Below are 21496 nucleotides of genomic sequence, written 5' to 3' on the forward strand. Positions count from 1 at the left end.
CCCCATACCATGATGCCGGGTGTTGGCCCTGTGTGCCTCGGTCGTATGCAGTCCTGATTGTGGCGCTCACCTGCACGGCGCCAAACACGCATACGACCATCATTGGCACCAAGGCAGAAGCGACTCTCATCGCTGAAGACGACACGTCTCCATTCGTCCCTCCATTCACGCCTGTCGCGACACCACTGGAGGCGGGCTGCACGATGTTGGGGCGTGAGCGGAAGACGGCCTAACGGTGTGCGGGACCGTAGCCCAGCTTCATGGAGACGGTTGCGAATGGTCCTCGCCGATACCCCAGGAGCAACAGTGTCCCTAATTTGCTGGGAAGTGGCGGTGCGGTCCCCTACGGCACTGCGTAGGATCCTACGGTCTTGGCGTGCATCCGTGCGTCGCTGCGGTCCGGTCCCAGGTCGACGGGCACGTGCACCTTCCGGCGACCACTGGCGACAACATCGATGTACTGTGGAGACCTCACGCCCCACGTGTTGAGCAATTCGGCGGTACGTCCACCCGGCCTCCCACATGCCCACTATACGCCCTCGCTCAAAGTCCGTCAACTGCACATACGGTTCACGTCCACGCTGTCGCGGCATGCTACCAGTGTTAAAGACTGCGATGGAGCTCCGTATGCCACGGCAAACTGGCTGACACTGACGGCGGCGGTGTGCAAATGCTGCGCAGCTAGCGCCATTCGACGGCCAACACCGCGGTTCCTGGTGTGTCCGCTGTGCCGTGCGTGTGATCATTGCTTGTACAGCCCTCTCGCAGTGTCCGGAGCAAGTATGGTGGGTCTGACACACCGGTGTCAATGTGTTCTTTTTTCCATTTCCAGGAGTGTATTACTGATGACTGAAGTCTCTGTTATGCGTATCTCTTGTATTCCTTGAACTTATGGAAAAACGCTACAAACTTATGCACTAGCTCAGTGCGAAGCTTCGCATCTCATTTTTCTTTCAGTATGTTATGGTTGTCTGAATGTTCTGTCTGTAGGGATTTTGATATTGCTTTCATTCACAGACAGGACAGAGCCACAAGGGAGGCTTGTATATATGACGACGTACTATAAACAAGTCGTGTGGCCGTACATACCTAGAGCAACACGTTACACAGGCATTCAGGTTGTACAAGACTTTTTTGCACTGTTTATTTCTACGTATCATCAGCTGCATATGTATTTGAAACGAGCAGCACTCGGACCACTTAGAGGTCTGTGCGCCCCGTGACGGTAGGCTTTTGTTTGTCCTGTTCGTGTTAGGCAGTGGGCAGTGTACGCGCCCAGTCAGCGCTGCACTCGCCAACAGCCTCACTCTGCTGTGTCTCTGCTAGCCTCCCCTCTCGTTTCATCTGCAAACAGTCGCTCGGCGTTCCGGTCCGTCCCGCACACAGTAAGTCCGTCCGGCAACAGCAGGCGGATCCAGCCGGGAAACGACTGACCTGGTAGGCGGCCAGCCGCGACAGCAGATCACGTCGAGGCGGGCAGAGCGGTCCACAGTACAACACCGGTAATGCCACGTTATTGCACTCTCGCTACAAACAGCGCGGGCCAGTCGCGATCGTCTACCAACAAGGGAAGTGAGTGACACCGAACGTTCAGAGACTCACGGAAATGTGTATAGAATATACAAATCGCTTATCCCGAAAACAGTGTGAGTCACTTGCTTGCAAAACTGCGCGTCTTACTATGACAGACAGTTGCATGATCACCTATCCATATTACCGGATGCCTAATCTGGGCACCGTTCCAGTTGCAGGATGCCTAAACCAATGGCTCTGAAAGGCAACGAAAATTTGATTTTCAGTATTTCGTATAGTTATTGATCGAGTTTAAATTTTAAACTGTTGTCAAAATCCACTTATTATGAACTAAAATAGTATGTGCGAGTTCCCCGCTAAGTATTTTTGTAACAAATTTAGCCCAAATTTACTTACCACTCTATAAAAAGTCTACATATTACCAAAACTGTGTACCCACAACCTGTTAGCCAACTTAAACTCATATGCTAACCTTTGACCAAACAGAACGTAATTTGAAATGATCTATGACTGATCAGAGTGCACTTGTCTTTACATTAAATGTACAACTGAAGTAAAACAATTATCTGTTCCTAATCAAAATTTCCACTACATACCGTCTTGACAACATTGTTGCCGATTTCTAGAAAGCATTACAGCAAACAGCAGGAAGGCAACAACTAAGCTGGTTTTCTACTTTTACATAAAATTTCCCAGCAATATTCTAACTGTTGCATACCATATGGTGTAACGTGGTAATGCGTTATGATAAATCTTCTTTAGACAGTGAGATGGGGAGAGTAACAATTCCTATGAAATGATACTCCAAGAGAACGATCTTAGAATGAAGTATGTATTCAAAAAGACGTAGTAAAGCGTCGAGCAATCTTCACTCATAAGTCTGAACATTACTATGCTAAATAAAGTGAACCATGATTTAAAAACTGTATAATATTAACAATTTCTACAAAAACCAAGCAGATTAATTAGTTAATACGTTAATGCATGACTCAAGGAAGTGGGATGGTGTTTTTCTCAGCTCTTAGCTGACAATAAGCATTCCGACACGCTAGCTACGCTGTGTTGCAGTCTCACCTTAGACTTCTTCTCTTCAAAAATAATAACAGTGTTCAAAAATTTATACGCTTTTCGCCTTTCAGTGTGTAAATCATACTTATCCTTCCTGTCCTTTACAATAAATCTTTCTTCATCTAACAGGTACAATCAAAGTCAAGAAAGCACTACTGAATAAGTCCATCACCTGCCACATTCCCGTTAAGAAAGTATCGTACTGCTGAGACCTAAGACTGTGCCACAACAAGACCAAAGATTGTTTAACAGTAACATAATTTTCTCGCGCTCTGACGCGCATATCGATAACGTACAAAAATCAAAATGACATGCCCACCTTACATAATCTGTTAAAGGTGCAACACAATATGTCACCTATTACAACTGTGTATATATCTTGAGGCAATGTAACTCTAGGTGCGCAATTCCGTAAATTATATTTATCCAGTACTTTAGAATTAGAGCACTTACCGACTTGCAATAAACTTGAAACATAATCTCAAATAATTACTATACTATCTCGATGACCCCCTCCTTCCCCCTCTCCCATAAAATAATGAAAGGAAAAAAGTTTATCGCTTGACACATATTTGCTCTTCATGCAGTAAGACTACAGCATCAGGTATGAAATTTCAGTTTATTGCTCATTTTGTACTATCTCTGTTTGTAACACATATTGCAGATAGTAATCCCTTATGCCACTGAACGTATTTGCAAAATTATATCATTATACGACCTATAGTTCGAGATGTATGAGTTATATACATGACAGTTCGATTGTTTGAAGGAGGGCAGTGGGGTTTACCGGTCAAGGTCCCATGAAAGAACTTTGCTAACGTGAAGAAACAAAACATCGATATAATAAGACCGAAGAGGAACTGAAGATAACAAAATATCGCCATTTTTTTATGTCTACCTCTTTAGGGTATATTCAGTAAGTTCTACTTGATAAAGATCATTGACTTGTGAGACTACTATGTGCAAAACCTCAAGTGACGCTAACGATTGTCACTTCATCATCAGACTTCATTCTGTGCTATACAATCAACTTTCTGCACTTAATTTCATGCCTATGTTATATAAGGCAGGTTATGACACTGACATACCAATACCATCGTTCGAAAATGTAATTAGTGTGGCGTTTGGTGTTGGTCCGCTAGAATACACAAGTGATGTTGAATGTGAAGAAGCGGATTTAGCCAGATGTGCTTACTGTTCTGGTCCACATAGCTTTAACCACTTCATTGAAATCCTATTCCTGCACTTTGAAGACTGAATAGCTGTGCAACAGTATCACGTTTGTAGAAAAGTTTTTTTCTTTATAGAGCGTACATATTTTAAGCAGTCGTAAATATAACAACAAATCTCGACTTTAAAATATATGTGTAGTTTATCCAATTATATCGATATTGCTTCCCCTCAATACCAAAGTCCCTCTCTCAAAACGTGAATATGTGATCATTCAAATAGCTATCGTAGTAACACGTGCAGTTTTGCATGCGAATGGGTCATACCACTGATTTGCGATGAGAGATTTATATTCCAAGAGCATTCACGTGCAGTTATGAGTGTTCGAGGTCACGCACTATCCTTGTGAGAACTGGAAGTAATAAGAGGATTCCCAGTGCGAATTTACGCTATTGTTGTTATGATTAGGTGCGGCTGGATCCTACTGAAAAACGCAAAGCTATATGATTCAATTTTCTGAGCTCTAATTTTTTCCATGAATTCTTTTTCTTTCTTCAGCCCATTTTGTTTCAATTTTATTCGCAGTTTCGTTCTGCGACAGTACTTCACAGCCGTCAATTATTCATCGCTAAGACTTCCGAGCAAATTCTCTGGAACTGAAATGGGATTTTTCTCAGCGTATTTATTTATTTTGTCTTTAATTAATATAATTTCTCATCTAAAACGCGTAAATTTTAGGTTAGTGTGCAAATTTTTTACATGTATATGTTGTGTAATTTAAATACCGTCCCAAAAGAAATTAATAATAATGAAAAATCAGAGGAACAGGGAGAGACGGACAGTTGAAGGACAGTAGGTATACACAAGAATGTATTGTGATTCTTTTTGTTTTGATTAATGGTTCGATTCGGGAGAGAGGCACAAAAAATTGTGTTAAAGAACATTGACAATTAATTATATCTGTGGAGTATAACTGCAAAGTGCAAAGTGACTATTGTGTTGGACGTCGAATGGTAATTTTTATACGAACTGCTAAAGCGCATATGTATCCGATGTGCTACAATAACGCAAGGAGGAATGTTATTAAAACTGGAATTTATACAAACAGTGTTGTGGAAGGAACAATAAATGCCACACACCGTAAGGTGGCTCGCGGAGTATAGATGTAGATGTAGATAGATGTAGGTCAAAGTGTAAAAACGTAGTACGTCGAATGTGCTTCGTTATCAATAATCGATAGCCCACTTGTCCAAACAAAAATTAAGTGAATCACGTATAAAAATGAAACCGATGTCTGTCTGAATACTCAAAACTTCCAAACATTCCGCCAGTAACTGCGTTAAATAGATTTGATTCTCTGAAACTGCCAAATTAACATCGATCATCACCCAGTTAACAGCCACCTGTAATTTCAACAGCGAATTCCCTGACATTTAAGGCAGAGAGGTTGCCATATTGGATAAAACGGAGACAGCAGAACCAGTGACTACACGATCACTCGCCATTTGCTTATGTCACGATGTAGATGCAGTTTACTTGCTTACATGTTTAACAGCAGAGAGACGTTGGTGGTAAAAGGAAACCAAAAATGTGCTGACAATGAGTGACGTCTGCATTCAGAGTGTAGCAAGCATTATTACTTTGAACCAATATGTGAATTAGAGACTTCCCTTTCATAGTTAATGAAACTAATTATTTTAGAAGCATTCTCTCAGGCTTAATTATTTGAACAGTTTTGTTATTTACGAAAAGGGTTTTGTAGTTCATTTGTTCAATAGGTGACAACCTACTCTGTAGTCAATTTGCTCTATAGTTGTAAAACTGCCTGTATCTTTATGGTTGATGTTATGTTAATGATCGAAATTCTGTTGTTGTTCTGGTCTACAGTCCTGAGATTGGTTTAATGCAGCTCTCCATGCTACTCTATCCTGTGCAAGCTTCTTCATCTCCCAGTACCTACTGCAGCCTACATCCTTCTGAATCTGCTTAGTGTATTCATCTCTTGGTCTCCCTCTACGATTTTCTGTATCCAGTAATAAACTCAACTACGACGTGTAGTTGAAGTATTCCAGAATTTTAAATTGTATATTTGAGTGAAACGTGTTTTGAACTAAAGATTAGCGCCTGGACTCGTATTCTCAAGAGTAAAGGAAAGGAAGCACTTACAAGACTTTTTCTGATTTGTTGAATCTAGGATGTACTTTTCAGGCTTTCTGAATATGTTGAAATTGTATATTTAGGACTGCTGCTGAGAGTTGATATGTGCACAAAATTTCCAACTTCTTTTTCCGAATGTACAATGTGCTGTTCATAGAGGGAAAGATTGCAAAGATCGTCCAATTACAAATATTAGAAATTAAAAATCAGACAGTGTATCCCCCATATACTATTGAATGGCTAAACTAAATCCAATTACCCACCCCATTCAGATAATGTTGTAACTTCTGCGTAGGATAAGAAATTCGATGCTTTGATTCATAAACAGGTAACAACACGAATATCCGTTCCTGTGTCCTGTGTCTATAGCACCGCTCCATTGTCTGTATATTTACTGTTAGAACAAATCCTGTCCTAATAAAAATGGTGAGGTTGTATCATGGGAAAAGAACCGTTTCAAAACAACTAACAGAGATAAATGTTATAATGTAAGTCAAGAACTGATGCATTAAAAATTGACATGTATATATTTTTACTTGGCTTCCATCTTTGGAAACAGTTTTATCCTCGAAAATGGGCTTACAACCCTAAAGGTAGGTCATACAAAAAAGTATTGTGAAATAAGGTTAAAAATGTTGCATTTAGTTAACATAATGCACAATGTTTCACGAAGAATCCACAGTTGAGTAAAATCAAACGATAATTATTCCGTCACTTTCCGGGATTTTAATCTGCAGCCACCTGCCGTTCTGTTTGGGCCGAGAATTTCTTCCGTAATTTTGTATTCCTCTTTCAAAATGTTTTACACATCGCCTTTTATGTTAAATCTGGGACTTTCACTGGCCTACAGGGTTCCTGGTCAGATAACTGCCTTGCACTGCCTAATGTTTGTGTCTGTGAAGAGACTTTTCTGCTATAGATGTGAGCTCTTCCGTAGACTCTCTTTAGTTTCTGTAGACGAATTTTTTGTGCTATATTTTCTTCTACAGGAGGTTTAAGGACTTAAACGGCGAGGCACTCTCGGTTTGACTATACTTTGTGGCTAACTCTTGTACGTTGAGTTTTGAACACATGTATTCAGTCCTTTCAGATGAAATTTGTAAATAAACTTTTCCCGTCAATTGCGCTGATCTCGTCATTTCACAATGTAGTCAGACTGTCCGCGAAGGCTAAGCAAACGATTCTGATTTCGGTTTTCTGTTGTCTTCCTAATGAGGGTTTCGAGTAGTTTTAAGTTTTAAATTCTTTTGCCACTTTCGCACTACATAGTCCGGAAACTAGGCTATGTTGCGGCGTTATGGAGACAGGCCGTCGCTCTCTAGGTCGCCAGTTTAGATTTGTTATTATTATAGTTACTATTATTATTTTATTATCATATGAACTTTTATGAGTGTTACTTTTTATCCTGGGAGAATGGAACAATTCTTCCTTGCAGTCGCCACTCACTCCCAGAAATGCGAAGTTGCGCAGTCACGCATACCTGTAGATACCCTAACAATCTCGAACAAATCACTTCCCTCTTACACACACATACACACACACACACACACACACACACACACACACACATCGGATACTCTTCAAACACGCATTGTGGTACCATACTTCTGTCTGGAACCTGTTATCTGAAAAAGGCATTAGTAATAGCGTCCATCTCCCAACTAAAAGGCTTTTGGGAGATTTTTCTTGGTTGCTAAGCATATGCTGGAAATGGAAGCCACGTTCTGAATATTACAAATGGTGAGCTCTCTGTTCCATTAGCAGCTCACCTAACAATAACCAGGGTCTGCAGGGGGTCGAATCACCGACCAGTCCGGTGTGGCTTTGGGGTACAGAATGTACGGTTTAAACAACGAGTTATGATGGGTTTCAATAGGGTATCGCACACATACTTTGGTTTTGCACACTGATGTTACATTAACAATGGATTAATGTACGGAGAAAAAAGCAACAGTGGTCTTAGCCCGTGGTTTCCCACCCGGAAACTGGGTTTATTGTGTGGTTTCGGTCCCTGTGATTCTAGTAAAGACTACCGGTACCCTTAAGAGACAGTAGGAGACGCTTTACTACAGTCGAGTCGGCTGCTCCCTGACAGAGGCGATGGGCTGGGCGCGGCAGCTTCGCAGGCCCACCTCAACCAGTAATGTAAACGGGATTTTCTTAATGTCTCTATGGTAACTCCTCAGCGTTGCCACTGCTGTGTAGCCGGCTACTGTTTCTGCCTGCAGCCATTAGCGTTTCGCAGATGAAAGATGGCAACAGCGCTGGGAACTGTGAAGGATATTCTTACACCGCCTTGACAAAGTTCATTACTAAACACGATTTCTTGAGGCTCTAAGGATTCGAATATTCTGTGCTTCTTGCACTCCAGACTTCAATTTGGAAGAACAGATATGGCGAAGTTTTACCTCCTAATCGTATAGTGTACACTTAGGGCCGTCTTCCTCAATTTCTATAGCGTGTAGGTGTTTCTTAAAGTTCCCATGGCTAGTCAAGAGTCCTACCACGAGTTTGATCTGTTTCCTGGATTACAGAACTTCTCTTGAAGCTTGTGGTCGGCAGCATTAGCTTGAAATGTTATTATTTTTACAATGTAGTCCAATATTCACTGTGCTGCTTCCTGATACAGCTACGTAGTTTTGAATTTTACCGTCGCTTTGGTGATGGTCAGGAATCATTGCGCCTGTCCTGGCCAGTCTACCACCCTGTTCGTTGCCACTAACTATCCCGTTGCTTTCCCTAGTCTCCGAAGGGCGTTATGGCATTCTGCAACGAACTTTAATCCCATTTCAGAGGCTCACAGACGATTCATACTTGCTTGGCTGCCTGAATAAATGTACTCTTAAATGCTACGGCCTTGTAGTAACTACGAAAAATCTCCTCCTGATAGCAGATATTTCTGCCTGGAACACTGTGGCCAGCTTCCCTAGGCTGTACTCCATATACGTCAGCCTCATCGCCTTCATTTGTTTTCGACCCTTCAGTACATCAGGCTACGTCTTGTGAACGATGTCATGGTTCGTTCTTCCACTGATCTCCTCTTCCTGTTGCTACACTGAAAGGTTTATTGAAGCAATCGGAACTTACTGTATAGTCAGCCGGCATTTCTTCGACCATTTCTATATTCATCAGACTCCCTATACTGGTGTGAATCTCTGGATATCCTAAAGGGATCCAGTTTCTCCAGTTTTTAGCCTGTCGCTGTCTCCATTCCCAAAGATGTAATGGGGGCATGCTTGACAAAGGGTATACTGCTAATTCCTCCTGTTATAGGCAAGCAAGCCAGTCTTTGCACCTTGTAAGCTCCTTAGCAGCCACTTTGCGTTCTACTTAATTCCACTATACTGTAGCCCCATAAATTACTACAGATCTTATAACTATGGAGTATATCTAGTACATACTCTGGAAATTTGGACACTACTTTTTTCTACATGCGCTTTTAGTGCTCTTTGTCTTGGAACATATATTGTGTATGTAAGGGGTCCGTGATAGTTTCTCATCCAGGGTTACTCCCAGATATTTCACAACTCACTCTATTAGCAAAGTGTCATCGAGGATTTTGAGATTGCAGTATATATGCTGGATTTGCTTCCTCGTAAACGGTACTACAACAATTTTCTTGGGACTGACCCATAGACTCTTAAACCAGTTTTCCACAACTTATAATTCACATTGTAGCGTTGTTCTAACAGCACACAAATATGTCAAGTATTACTGTGACTAAATGGTCTGTGTACACTGGGCAAAAGTAGCCTCGCGTATTTAACTCTCCAAAAAGTTCATTCACCACTGGGTTTCACAGCACTGGGGCCAAAACCTATCCCTAGGACACCTCCTGTTGGAGTTGATCGCCATTTTGTCATGGATAATGGAGACTTCTACTTCTCTTCTATTTAGCATGGTCTTGATCCATATGCATATGGAGGTCTCAGTGCCGTTGGTGAAGTGCTGTTTCAACATTACCATTTTACTGTACCCAATGAAATAATCACTAACGCCAAAGCAGGTTAGTTTGAGACATCCTAGCATGCTGAGGCATTCTTGTACTTATGTGGCGATGTTGTCCATCCACTTTTGGACTATTGCGTTCGGAACCAGTCGGATTTCTTGTGTTTGGTTCCGGAAAATCATTCACGAATATTTGATCTGCCTGGGAAACTTGAGCTTTTAAGTAGGTGCATGAAAAAATACAGTGCTGCTCCATTAAAGTTGCAATACCAGTAAGGCTAGAAAATAATGAAATTTTAATTATTGTTGATGCACAGTAGGGAAGAGCGCTGTACCTTCGAATACGTCTCAGACTTTCGCATCTAGCCAGTCCTGTAATAGAATCCTAACATATCTTCTTACTCCATTTTGGAATGATGGCGTTCACTTCATGTGAACAGCAGTGTTTTTCTGAAATTACAAAAATTACTCCAGAAAAGTAAGGTGAAAAACTGTTGAAAGGTACAACATGATCATGTACCAATGAACAAATAACTAACTTAAAAGTATTCAAATAAAAAAACTTGTCATTACTGTATTTAGTAGTCTGTGTAACTTTATTAATCTGCTACATACCAGTAATCAGCAAGGGAAATGAAATTAGGGAAAAATATTATCAAACAACAAGTACCACTTAAAAACTCTTTGAAACAGAAGCTATTGGCAACTAACACAAATTTCCATTTGCAAGACAGGGAAAACTGTCAAGACAATAGACATTGTTAAGACATTGGGGTCAGTTAAGTTACAAATATGACGTGTTCCATGGCGGGAGACCATATTCAGTACCGGTATATAAACGTAAGACAGTGCATTACAGACAGAGTAGGTCTCAACTGTGTTGTTGTAACTATGGTCCGTTTAAAATTGTTTGGTAATTGATGTCTGTCAGTTGGTGATCCAGTGTTGCCACATCGGCTACCGTTCTCTTAAAGGCCGCACGCAAACGCGGTGGATCGCTGCACAAGTACTGAAATGCTGTTCATGTTATGCGGAGCGGCGTTAAAAGCTGCTGCCATTAGGTATGGCGAGAACACGAATTGCTCTGTCCACAGCTGATTTTAAATGACCATTGACATATCTGCCGCAGAGAAGGCTTTTTGTAGCCCTGAATTTACACTCGTGTCCTAACATAGCCCCAACCTCTTGATGTCCAATGTATCCGAGAAAACGGCGGTCAGGAACCCGCGACAGGACTATCAATTACGCTCGCTTTGCTCTCAGCGATTAAGGCTGACCTGTACGAGCAAAGCCGGCCGGTGTGGCCGTGCGGTTAAAGGCGCTTCAGTCTGGAATCGCGTGACTGCTACGGTCGCAGGTTCGAATCCTGCCTCGGGCATGGATGTGTGTGATGTCCTTAGGTTAGTTAGGTTTAATTAGTTCTAAGTTCTAGGCGACTGATGACCCCAGAAGTTAAGTCGCATAGTGCTCAGAGCCATTTTGTACGAGCAAACGTAAGATAGGAAAAATTCAGTTTCAGAGCTAAAAGCGAACTGTAATATCTCATTTCTGGTACCAGAGGTGGCGTGGTACAGACCGATGAGCAGTCCTGGTCCGTCGCCCTTCACCTTACTGGTCTGTCGCCCGATCCGGTGGAATTTATTAATGTGTGGACGTCTGTTTGTCTTCGGAATAAGAACCATTTTACCAACCTTTAAGGGGTCCGTCGGTATCGTACGGAGCTCCGAACTGGTCTTTCTTTATGCAGTTCCGAAGAGGCGGTCTCGGTCTCGCGAGCCACATTGGAGATGATGCTGGACACTTTCGAATCTCGGAAAGCAACCGACATGTTATCACCTGGTCTGAGCTCTAAGAGAGAAGAGGCCTCCGCCAACGGAATCTGTTCACCAGTGCGGAGAATGGATGAGGAATCGTCTGACTATTCACCATATTGCGTCCGTCTACCCTTGCTTTGCAATGGAAGTGGTGAAGGGGCGGAAGCTACAGTGGAGAAGTCGCTACGCGAGGCGGAAATACACTAGGACCATCACACAATGGATCCTGTTGCTCCTCAGAAGCTTGGTTAGGAATAATGGCTGTCACTTGGGGAACCAGGTCCGCTAAAGTCAGCCTTCTACAATGGTCATAAGTGGATTTTAAGACCGAGACACGACGATGGCAATTTGTGCTCAAGTTTCCAATTTCATTACGTATAAAACAGGTCCCTTCTTGTTCTGTGTATATTATATGTAATCGGTATCCACACACCTGAAAATGAGAGGGAATATCCCGTTTGGCCATCATGTCCACCGATCGAAGTCCACTAGTGAAAGATGTTGAGCGTGCCAGCGTTCCCGCCGTATATTCCGCATGTCACCAAACGGAAGGAGGACAGTCGTGAAGAAATCCAACAATCTCCGGCTGAAGGTTAGAGACAATAACGTTCGTATATTCCACCTCCTCGTTCACCAGAATAACTGTACTATTATATCCATCGCGGTGAATGACAGGGACTAGTTGTTCGTGCCGCAAGAGGCGCCTGTCGACCTGAAGCGGGTCTAGGAACTTGGCATTACACGTACGTTTAAGAATCGCAGTAAGCCATGAGAACCTTATATTGTGTAGGGGCTCGGAGAGCACTCAGAGGTGCCACAATACTCGACAAATGTCTGAAGTAGTGCTGGAGGAATTTGACACCATAAATCCTGCAGGGCTGTCCACAAATCCGTAAGAGGGGGTGGAGATCTCTTCTGAAAAGCACGTTGCAAGATGTCCCAGATATGTCAATAATGTTCATGTCTGGAGAGTCTGGTGGCCAGCGAAAGGGTTTAAACTCAGGAGAGTGTTCCTGGAGTAACTCTGTAGCAATTCTGGATCTGTGTTCATGTCTGGGGAGTCTGGTGGCCAGCGAAAGTGTTTAAACTCAAGAGAGTGTTCCTGGAGTAACTCTGTAGCAATTCTGGATCTGTGGGGTGTCTCATTGACCTGCTGGAATTCCCAAGTCCGTCTGAATGCACAATGAACCTGAATGGCTCCAGATAATCAGATAGGATACTTACGTACGCGTCACCCGTCAAAGGCGTATCTAGACGTATCAGAGGTCCCATATCACTCCAACTGCACAAGCCCCACACCATTACAGAGCCTCCACCGGCTTGAGTGGTCTCTTGCTGACGTGCAGGGTCCATGGATTCATGAGGTTGTCTCCATAGCCGCACACGTCCATCCGCTCGATACAATCTGAAACGAGACTTGTCCCACCAGGCAACATGTTTCCAGTCATCAGCAGACCAATGTCGGTGTTGACGGGCCCAGGCGAGGCGTAAAGCTTTGTGTCGTGTAGTCATCAAGGGTACATGAATGGGCCTTCGGCTCCGAATACTCGTATCGATGATGTTCCATTGAATGGTTCGCACACTGGCACTTGTTGATGATCCAGCGTAGAATTCTGCAGCAATTTGCAGGAGCGTTGTACTTCTGTCACGTTGAACGATTCTATTCAGTCGTCGTTGGTCACGTTCTTGCAGGATCTTTTTCCAGCCGCAGCGATGTCAGTGATTTGATCTTTTACCGCATTCCTTATATTCACGGTACACTCTTGAAAAGATCGTACGGGAAAATCGCCACTTCATCCCTACCTCGTAGATGCTGTGTCCCATCGCTCGTGCGCCAACTACAACACCACGTTCAAACTCAATTAAATCTTGATAACCTGCCATTGGAGCAGCAGTAACCGATCTAACAACTGCCCCAGACACGTGTGGTGTTATATAGACGTTGTCGACCGCAGCGCCATATTCTGCCTATTTACATATCTCTGTATTTGAATACGCATGCCTATACTAGTTTCTTTGGCGCTTCAGTGCACGTTCAGGTTATCTTGTTATATTTACGTATTATTTGCTGCCTTCTAAATATTGACTTTCAAGCCTTGTCTTATGAACTTTGTCTACTGCACGCTGAGCTCTGTCATAACAACTGAATATGTGAAATGTCTTGTGCGAAAGAATCCAGAAGTCTTTTGCTAGTGCTGATTACGGAATGTGTGCGTCATTTCATTGCCATCAGTTTGTGTGTGTTGTTTCGTGTGTGTAAAGGGACGGATCCAGGATTCTGGACCCAGAGAAAACAAGAAAAAAAAAAAAACAAGGAACCGGATGTGAACTGACCGTTTGTTGTGCCAGTTCAGAAAAAAAAATTCGCGTATGGTTTTGAGCGCTCTAATTGGAGGTGAGTTTCAACTCTCAGGTAATTGTAATCAGACTACAGTTTTAAAAATATACTTAGTTTTACTCCCCATAAAATTCTGCAACCGAAGAACTAACAACATCCATAAAATAGTTTTAATATATTATACAGCACTTAACCGTGTAAAATTCGTAATATTTACGGATGGTGTAGACGACCTCATATCTCAGGAAAAAAAACTGTAGAAAATAGCGCGACCCCTTATGACGGTTTGCAGTGCTCATTCCTTCAGATGATTCTGAAATCGGTCGCTTGACTGAAATGCCGACCAGTAAATACACATGTTCGTTGATATACTGTCCTCCAGATACAGTCCTCACCCTGTAGTAGGAATACTCCACGATTAAATTTGTAGGTTATTTGTAGGTATACAGGATAAGAAACTGAGGACACAGAGCTGCTACCTGTGGCTCCAAGAATGTCTCGAACTCGGTTGGGCATCGAGTGGAAGTCAGCCTGGATGAAAGAAACGGGTAAGCCATTGCATGCTGGTTCGACTCTGGCAGTGTTAATAACTGCAGTGCATGGTGGATCGTAGTGTGTTAGCCTGTCGGCTACCTATTAACATACAGCGTGACACAAAAGTCCGTTAACACTTGAAAATTCAATACTTCACGGATTAATATAGCAAGGGAGGTAAAAATTGACACACACTCTTCAAATGTGATGTGTCTCTCACAGTCTGATTGCGCCACGGGAAACAACGATGAACGCTGAATACAGCGGCTTTGGTCCCTACAACGGGCTTCGAGAGCGTACTAGGACGATGGGGTGAGGCGCACCCGCCCGGAGGCTAGGAGAGACTCTAGAGGCCAGAAGAGCTGACTTGTGCAGCTCTGGCGCCGACTTTTACAGCGGCCAGTGGCGGAATACTGGCGGCACTATTTTCTAGTCACGTGTGTAGCTGACGTGAACAGGTCTCTTGGAAGTGGCGACCTCTGCTAGCGCTGCTACCACCGCCTAATATCCGTCCGTTACTGCGACAAGGCGAGTTCGTGATTCTGAGGCGCGCAGGGGCTATGTAGGCTGCAAGAGTGACGGAGGTGCCCGAAGGGTTGCCGATAGCTTTTGCAAAGATGTCCGCTATAGCACAATCAAATAGGGCTTTGTGGAAACCAAAAAATGCACAAAACAACCAACAGATGATGTTTTATGTGTAGTAAAAACAATCATTGGCATAGCAATTGATTTTTAGCAAAAACGATGTTCTTTATAACAATTTCTCAGCATGTCATCCATCATGCATCAACAATATTTGTGTCCGAGGGACAATGTTGTGAACAGCACTGTACAGTATATCAATAGATATGGTGATAAATTGCCGTCAGATGTTGTCATTTAGCATCCCTAATGAGGTCGAAATGCAGGATGGAGCGCCAACCTGCATAAAAGTCGTACCTTCCAGGAGGTGTTAATCAGCCAGGCTATGGATGAAGCGATTCTGTAATATAACGGCGTACCTCGTATCGAGCATTTCCTCGAATAAAAAGGATTAGATCACAATTCGTGTGGTAAATCCACACCACACCGTGCCTATCTAGCTATAAAACCTGTATATTTTCAGAAAGTTAGAGATCTGGATCACATACTGACAACAGCGACAGTAGAAGCCGCTTAATATCGAGGTATACTAGGATATCAGACAGTAAGTGGTCTAGTTTCATCTTAGTGAAAGATGATGTCACAGAGACCACAGGCACCAGCTTTAACATGTCTGAAATGTAACATCTGGTACCTAAATTACTGATATGATCCTATTGTTTACTCGATGGCACGCCATGTCATCAAAACACGTGCTGATCACATACGACCATGACAATTACAGTGCCAACATTCGTCCTGCTCGCAACCTCCACACACGGATACGTCTCTCGTGACGCTGTACGCATAACATGGACTCGTCTGGAAGGACGACGTGGTGCCACTCCGGTGCCCAGTGTTGACACTGGACACACGGCTGTATGCGCGTCTTTGTTGCTGCTGCACGTTTCATGCTATGGACGCCGTGCTGAGAGTCCAATGGTCCTACGTCGGGATATTTGTCTTGCAGCAAACAAAGTCATTTTCCTGACTCGATGTGCTTCGTATGACTGTAGGATCGCGCGCGGCCGAGTGAATAACATGTCTCTACCTTGAGCGCTAATCACATAGAACCATTGAGAACTGACATAGTGTTGAGTATGTCAATTCTTAACACATCGGCTCCATATTCACGTGGCAGTCGCAGTAACACGACCAATACGAGCAGAGTGTCACAGAACAAAGGCCACGATCCAGCCGATATCACGGAACAAAGTCCATTGATCCTGCCTATGTCGAATTTTGACACATGCTGTTATGCGTTTCTCTTTCTCACATGAAGTAAAACACGATCTTCATACAACAAACCAACATTCAGATGTGGTTTCTGAACAAGAAACTTGGTATTTAAACTATCATTATACACAGAATACAGATTGCGTTAATCCCACCTACCTTTCGTGGCCGCACTGAAGTGCTAATCCTTTACATATCGAAATATGTAGTCCATTTCATGCTAATTTGTCCGTTGCATGCACCTTCAAGGTGCTACAATTTTTATGCCCAGGAGTATTGCAAGACGGTAGGAAGCAATCACGCAACACGCAAAGGTAGTCATCTGTCTTCGTCCGTCTCCAGTGAAAAAGGAAGACCTAATACTCTAGGTTCCAGGTAAGCCCCGCGAAACATTAATCACTCAAAATATGAAGCGTTTAATGCAGTTCATACAGATTTTGTCGTTCCCAGTAACTGAAATATATTTTTGTACCAACTTTGATGAATTGAAGAGGCCTTTATCAGTCACGATCAGAATGATACTTTCGTGTTCAACAAATACACTTAGTGTGAAACAGGTGGCAGGAAGAAAACCCTTTATCACCGAAATTAGTTACTGTTATGAGACGGCTTACTTCCATACAGCAATTATACAACTTTGTAACAGGGACAAAAAGCCTTAGACAAATGTACAGCAAAATGATGGAAATACCTATAAGAACCAATGTACAATAACTTATTAATAAAGAAATTACAGCTCTTAGCTTTAGTCTGAAGATGGTGTGTGTCAATAGTTTAAAGTTCACTTGCACTGAACCGTATTTAACTCAGGTCTAGTCCTGAAACCAGTGAATGGTAACTATTATCACTTGTAGATTGTTAAGTTTGTCTCTCCTTGGTGGTGACTACGAGTGAGTCTAGATGCTGGCTTAACACACTGCTGAAGCAATGCAGTACTGTGGCGGTACCACTGACTGGAGCCATACGTCTGATTATACCCTTGTTTGGCGGAACTACTTTTTTGATGTCACGCGGGTGCATAAAATAGTCCTTGCCTTGTGTGCCACCTGTTGTGTGCTACCATAAACTTAGTTGCCCCTGAGTGCTATGTAACTCAGCTCTTTTCTATGGCCGTGTTACATATAGGGCTATAAAAATATCGTAGGCAACTGCAGACTATCGTAAGCAAGCGTAAATTATAGTCGTTTTCCTAATAGCCTTGGTCATTTGACACCGTACACGTGTTACTTGAATATTAAATGTGTTGCATACCTGCCGGACCTTATACCTCGTATCGATCACGTCCTTAACGTAGGCAAGCAGTGTCTTTCTATATCCCCCTAGAACCCGGAAGTGGTGAACTGACTCTAAACTGAATGAGGATGAATAAAGGGCCACATAAACTGTGGAACATTTTGTTATCTTCCCATCTGTTACTTAAACAGTACTCACAGCAAAGCAGAAGTTTTTGCCACGCGGGGTAGCCGCGTGGTCTAGGGCGCCTTGTCATCGCCCGTCCGGCTCATCCCGTCGGAGATTCGAGTCCTCCATCGGGCATGGGTGTGCGTGTTGTTCTTAGCGTAAGTTAGTTTAAGATAGATTAAATAGTGCGTAAGCTTAGGGACCGATGACCTCAGCTGTTTGGTCCCATAAGACCTTCCCACAAATTTCCAATTTCCAGAGTTGAAGTTTTTCAATGTTTGATTCAGGTTTTATTCGAAAATTGTTGATCTTTATTGTGAAACAAAAGTATATTGTAGTAAAAATGATTTAAATAATACAGATTTTTGATATAACGCTGGAAAATTTAATATCCTCAATCCTCGTCGAACTTATATAGAACATGTTGCTATTATTCATAAACAACTTTAGCATTAACAGTGACAACAGGAAACTCTTGCCTTTGACCATGGTGAAGAAAGTTCTATTGAGTACAAAATAATAACAATAACTACATAGTTTTTAAAATTTGTGCATACAGACCACGCTTGCATCAAAGTAATCGCGTTTGCTACATAAAAGAGTGAAGTTACGAGACCAACTACATTTTATTACTTGTAAAATACAATTTACATTCTGTACGGACGTAAAGCACACAATTGAGTAACTGAATGATATGCAAACAAACAATCAAACAAACAACGGGAAATCGTCGGTTCTCTGCTTCTCTAGTCCACATTTATTTATGTTTCTTTACCTATGAAGTACTATCGGTGAGCCTACTACTTACTACGTCATTTACGAACTGCACCAAAACTGTCAAACCGCAGTTTTGACAGAGTACATCTCTAGTTTCACGTTCTCTAGAGGACACAGCACATACCGTCCGTCAGCAAATTGCTGCACTCTTTTTGCGAACTTGTGACTTCTGATGAATTGATGCATCCAGATTTCTTGCATAACCATTATGTTATACAGATGCAAATAGACGCTCACTTGTAAGATTCTGTGAGCTGTACTGACGCTGTCTGAAGATCCAGTGCGTTGTCATTCCAAAATGCTTCCACTATGTGTTGTACCATTCCAGCAAGTTCCTGTACGCGTATAGTCTGAACACCCTCTTCTGTAGTTCCTAGTCTCAAATGCATGAAGAGTATCCTTCAACCCAGTTATGGCGACCCATTTTGGAATGCGACCATGACAATCATTATGAATATGGTCATATATCTAGGTGGTTACAGATGTGTAGCTGTCCTTATCATCCAAGTACGTTTAGATGCTGTTGAAAGTAGTGGAGACTCGTACAGTTCCCGGTTACGGAAAATGAGATGTAATAATCTGTTGTGTGCAACACTTTAAGTCGTTCATCATCTGAAACTGAAATTTGATTAATATACGAGTAATACGTATCAGCAGTTTTTATGGAAACATAAACGTTAAGACTTTTATCACCACATATCAGGATTTTTCTGTATGTTCACCCAGCAATTGTTAACGCTCATCTTTCAGAACCACTATGGGAACTATCAACTTCTACTCCATTAACCTATTGAAATAAAATTGCAGACGCATTGGAACTAAGGATTGCTCCATTTACTTCCATGACAAACATTTCATCGAGACAGAAGATATTGTTTGAAGAAAACATGACCATTCTTGTGTTGTTCTGTGATACGAATATCATCACTGTTTTCAACGGTTAGTGACGCATAGGGTTGGTTTATGAAGTCCTCGCAGAGTATAACTGCTACGCCAAAAGCAATTTCTGCTATCACTTGTAGAATATCTACCATTGCTTCAGACTATGCATCCTAGCAACCTAAGAAATTCAAAGTTTACTTATGTTAATGCTTTCAAATGAGAACAACACACATTTTGGAGAAGCTGAGGCGTAATAGGGGATCCGTATCACAATTTTTTTAGCAACTGAAGTCTCAAAGTCATGAAGTCACCTCAGATATTCATTAGCTCTCCGTCTTGTTCTACACTTCTGACTTCCATATCTGAGAGCTGGAACTATTATTGGTAGGTATATTATCTTAGGAGATAATTCGGTTACTGGAGGAACACTAGAGATAAACTCATGAAGTGGGTGTGAGAAATTGTTATTGATGTATGGGTTGGTGACTGTATTATACACTATTCATAAAGCGTTCAAAGTAAAAATCTGAACAGATAAATCTGATTCACGCACTTTATCGCATTCCAGTGCTAAGAAGGAAAATCTGGAGTTTTTGAATTTTCATCTCCAAAATGAATGGGAGCAGCCACCTTTATTTCTCAACTGAGGGTGTTAGTGTCAGCAAGAATCATAACACCTTTGACGAAGTGATTAACACATGTATAAACATAAATTATACCGTAAGAGCTTATTGGAATCAAAAATATTCCAATGTGTGTGAAATACTAAGGGACCAAACTGCTGAGGTCATCATCGGTCCCTAGACTTACACGCTACTTAAACTAACTTACGCTATGAACAAGACACTCAACCTTGCCCGAGGGGGGACTCGAACCTCTGTCGGGAGGGGCCGCGCAATCCGTGACGTGGAATGGCCACGCTGTTTGAAGCGCACGAAAAATGGTGTTTTATCGACACACCCTATTTTTCCACGTAATCTGCATCCCGTTCTGTGGCCTTCCTACAGCGCTAAGCAAGGGTGTGCATGCCTTGTCGGTACCAATCCTTGTCCTGGTGGCGGAGCCAGTGCATCACTGTGTGAATCACCTCCTCAACGCCCACAACATGTCTTCCACGAATGGCCCAAACAAGTGGAAGGGCTGTAGGGTAGACGGTCTCCCCGACCGCTGCAAATCGTGGAGCTCCGCCCAACCGCATTCTGATGGCCTCACCCTCCGTGCCCGGCGACTAACTGTACTTTGCCGACAGCAGATGCTCCATAGACTTTACACCAGCGTTTGTGAATATTTCTCTGCAGTGAGGAATTCAATAGCGGCACGTTGCTTGTAGCGTACCTCACCTATAGACGCCAATTTCAAACTGTCCTGCAGCTACTCTCTCAGTTGGAAGTGACGGAAACTTGGCGTGCTCACTCAGGAGACTTAAAATAAGACATACGTAACGTTTCGCGTTCCTAGCCTTGTTTTCAGCTGTGAAAAAAATGTCTTGCATTACTTTCTGGAGCCAGCCGGAATGGCCGAGCGTTCTCGGCGCTACAGTCTGGAACCGCGGGACCGCTACGGTCGCAGGTTCGAATCCTGCCTCAGGCATGGATGTGTGTGCTGTCCTAAGGTTAGTTACGTTTAAGTAGTTCTAAGTTCTAGGGGACTGATGACCACAGCAGTTAAGTCCCATAGTGCTCACAGCCATTTCAACCATTTTTTTTACTTTCTGGGCGACACTTGTGCTCTCGTTCCAAGAGCTTCTCCACCCGCACGAGTCGATGCGGTCGCGCATTACCATCCATAACAACAAAATCAGGGTCAACTTCAACCCTCAAAATGCGCACACAGGGGAGGAGCACACTGTCACAGTAACGTTGAGAAGTGGGTGTACCGAGTTCAGAGATTTGGAGACCAGAATGCCCACCCTAAATTCTGCCTCCCTATGCCATAACATCTGGTTAAACAGACGATCATGTTCCCCAATGGTCCTGGGTGCGTTACGTGTTCTCAACTCTCTTCATATGAGGGTCGG

This window comes from Schistocerca piceifrons, chromosome 8 (assembly GCF_021461385.2).
Source record: "Schistocerca piceifrons isolate TAMUIC-IGC-003096 chromosome 8, iqSchPice1.1, whole genome shotgun sequence".
Lineage (NCBI taxonomy): Eukaryota > Metazoa > Arthropoda > Insecta > Orthoptera > Acrididae > Schistocerca > Schistocerca piceifrons.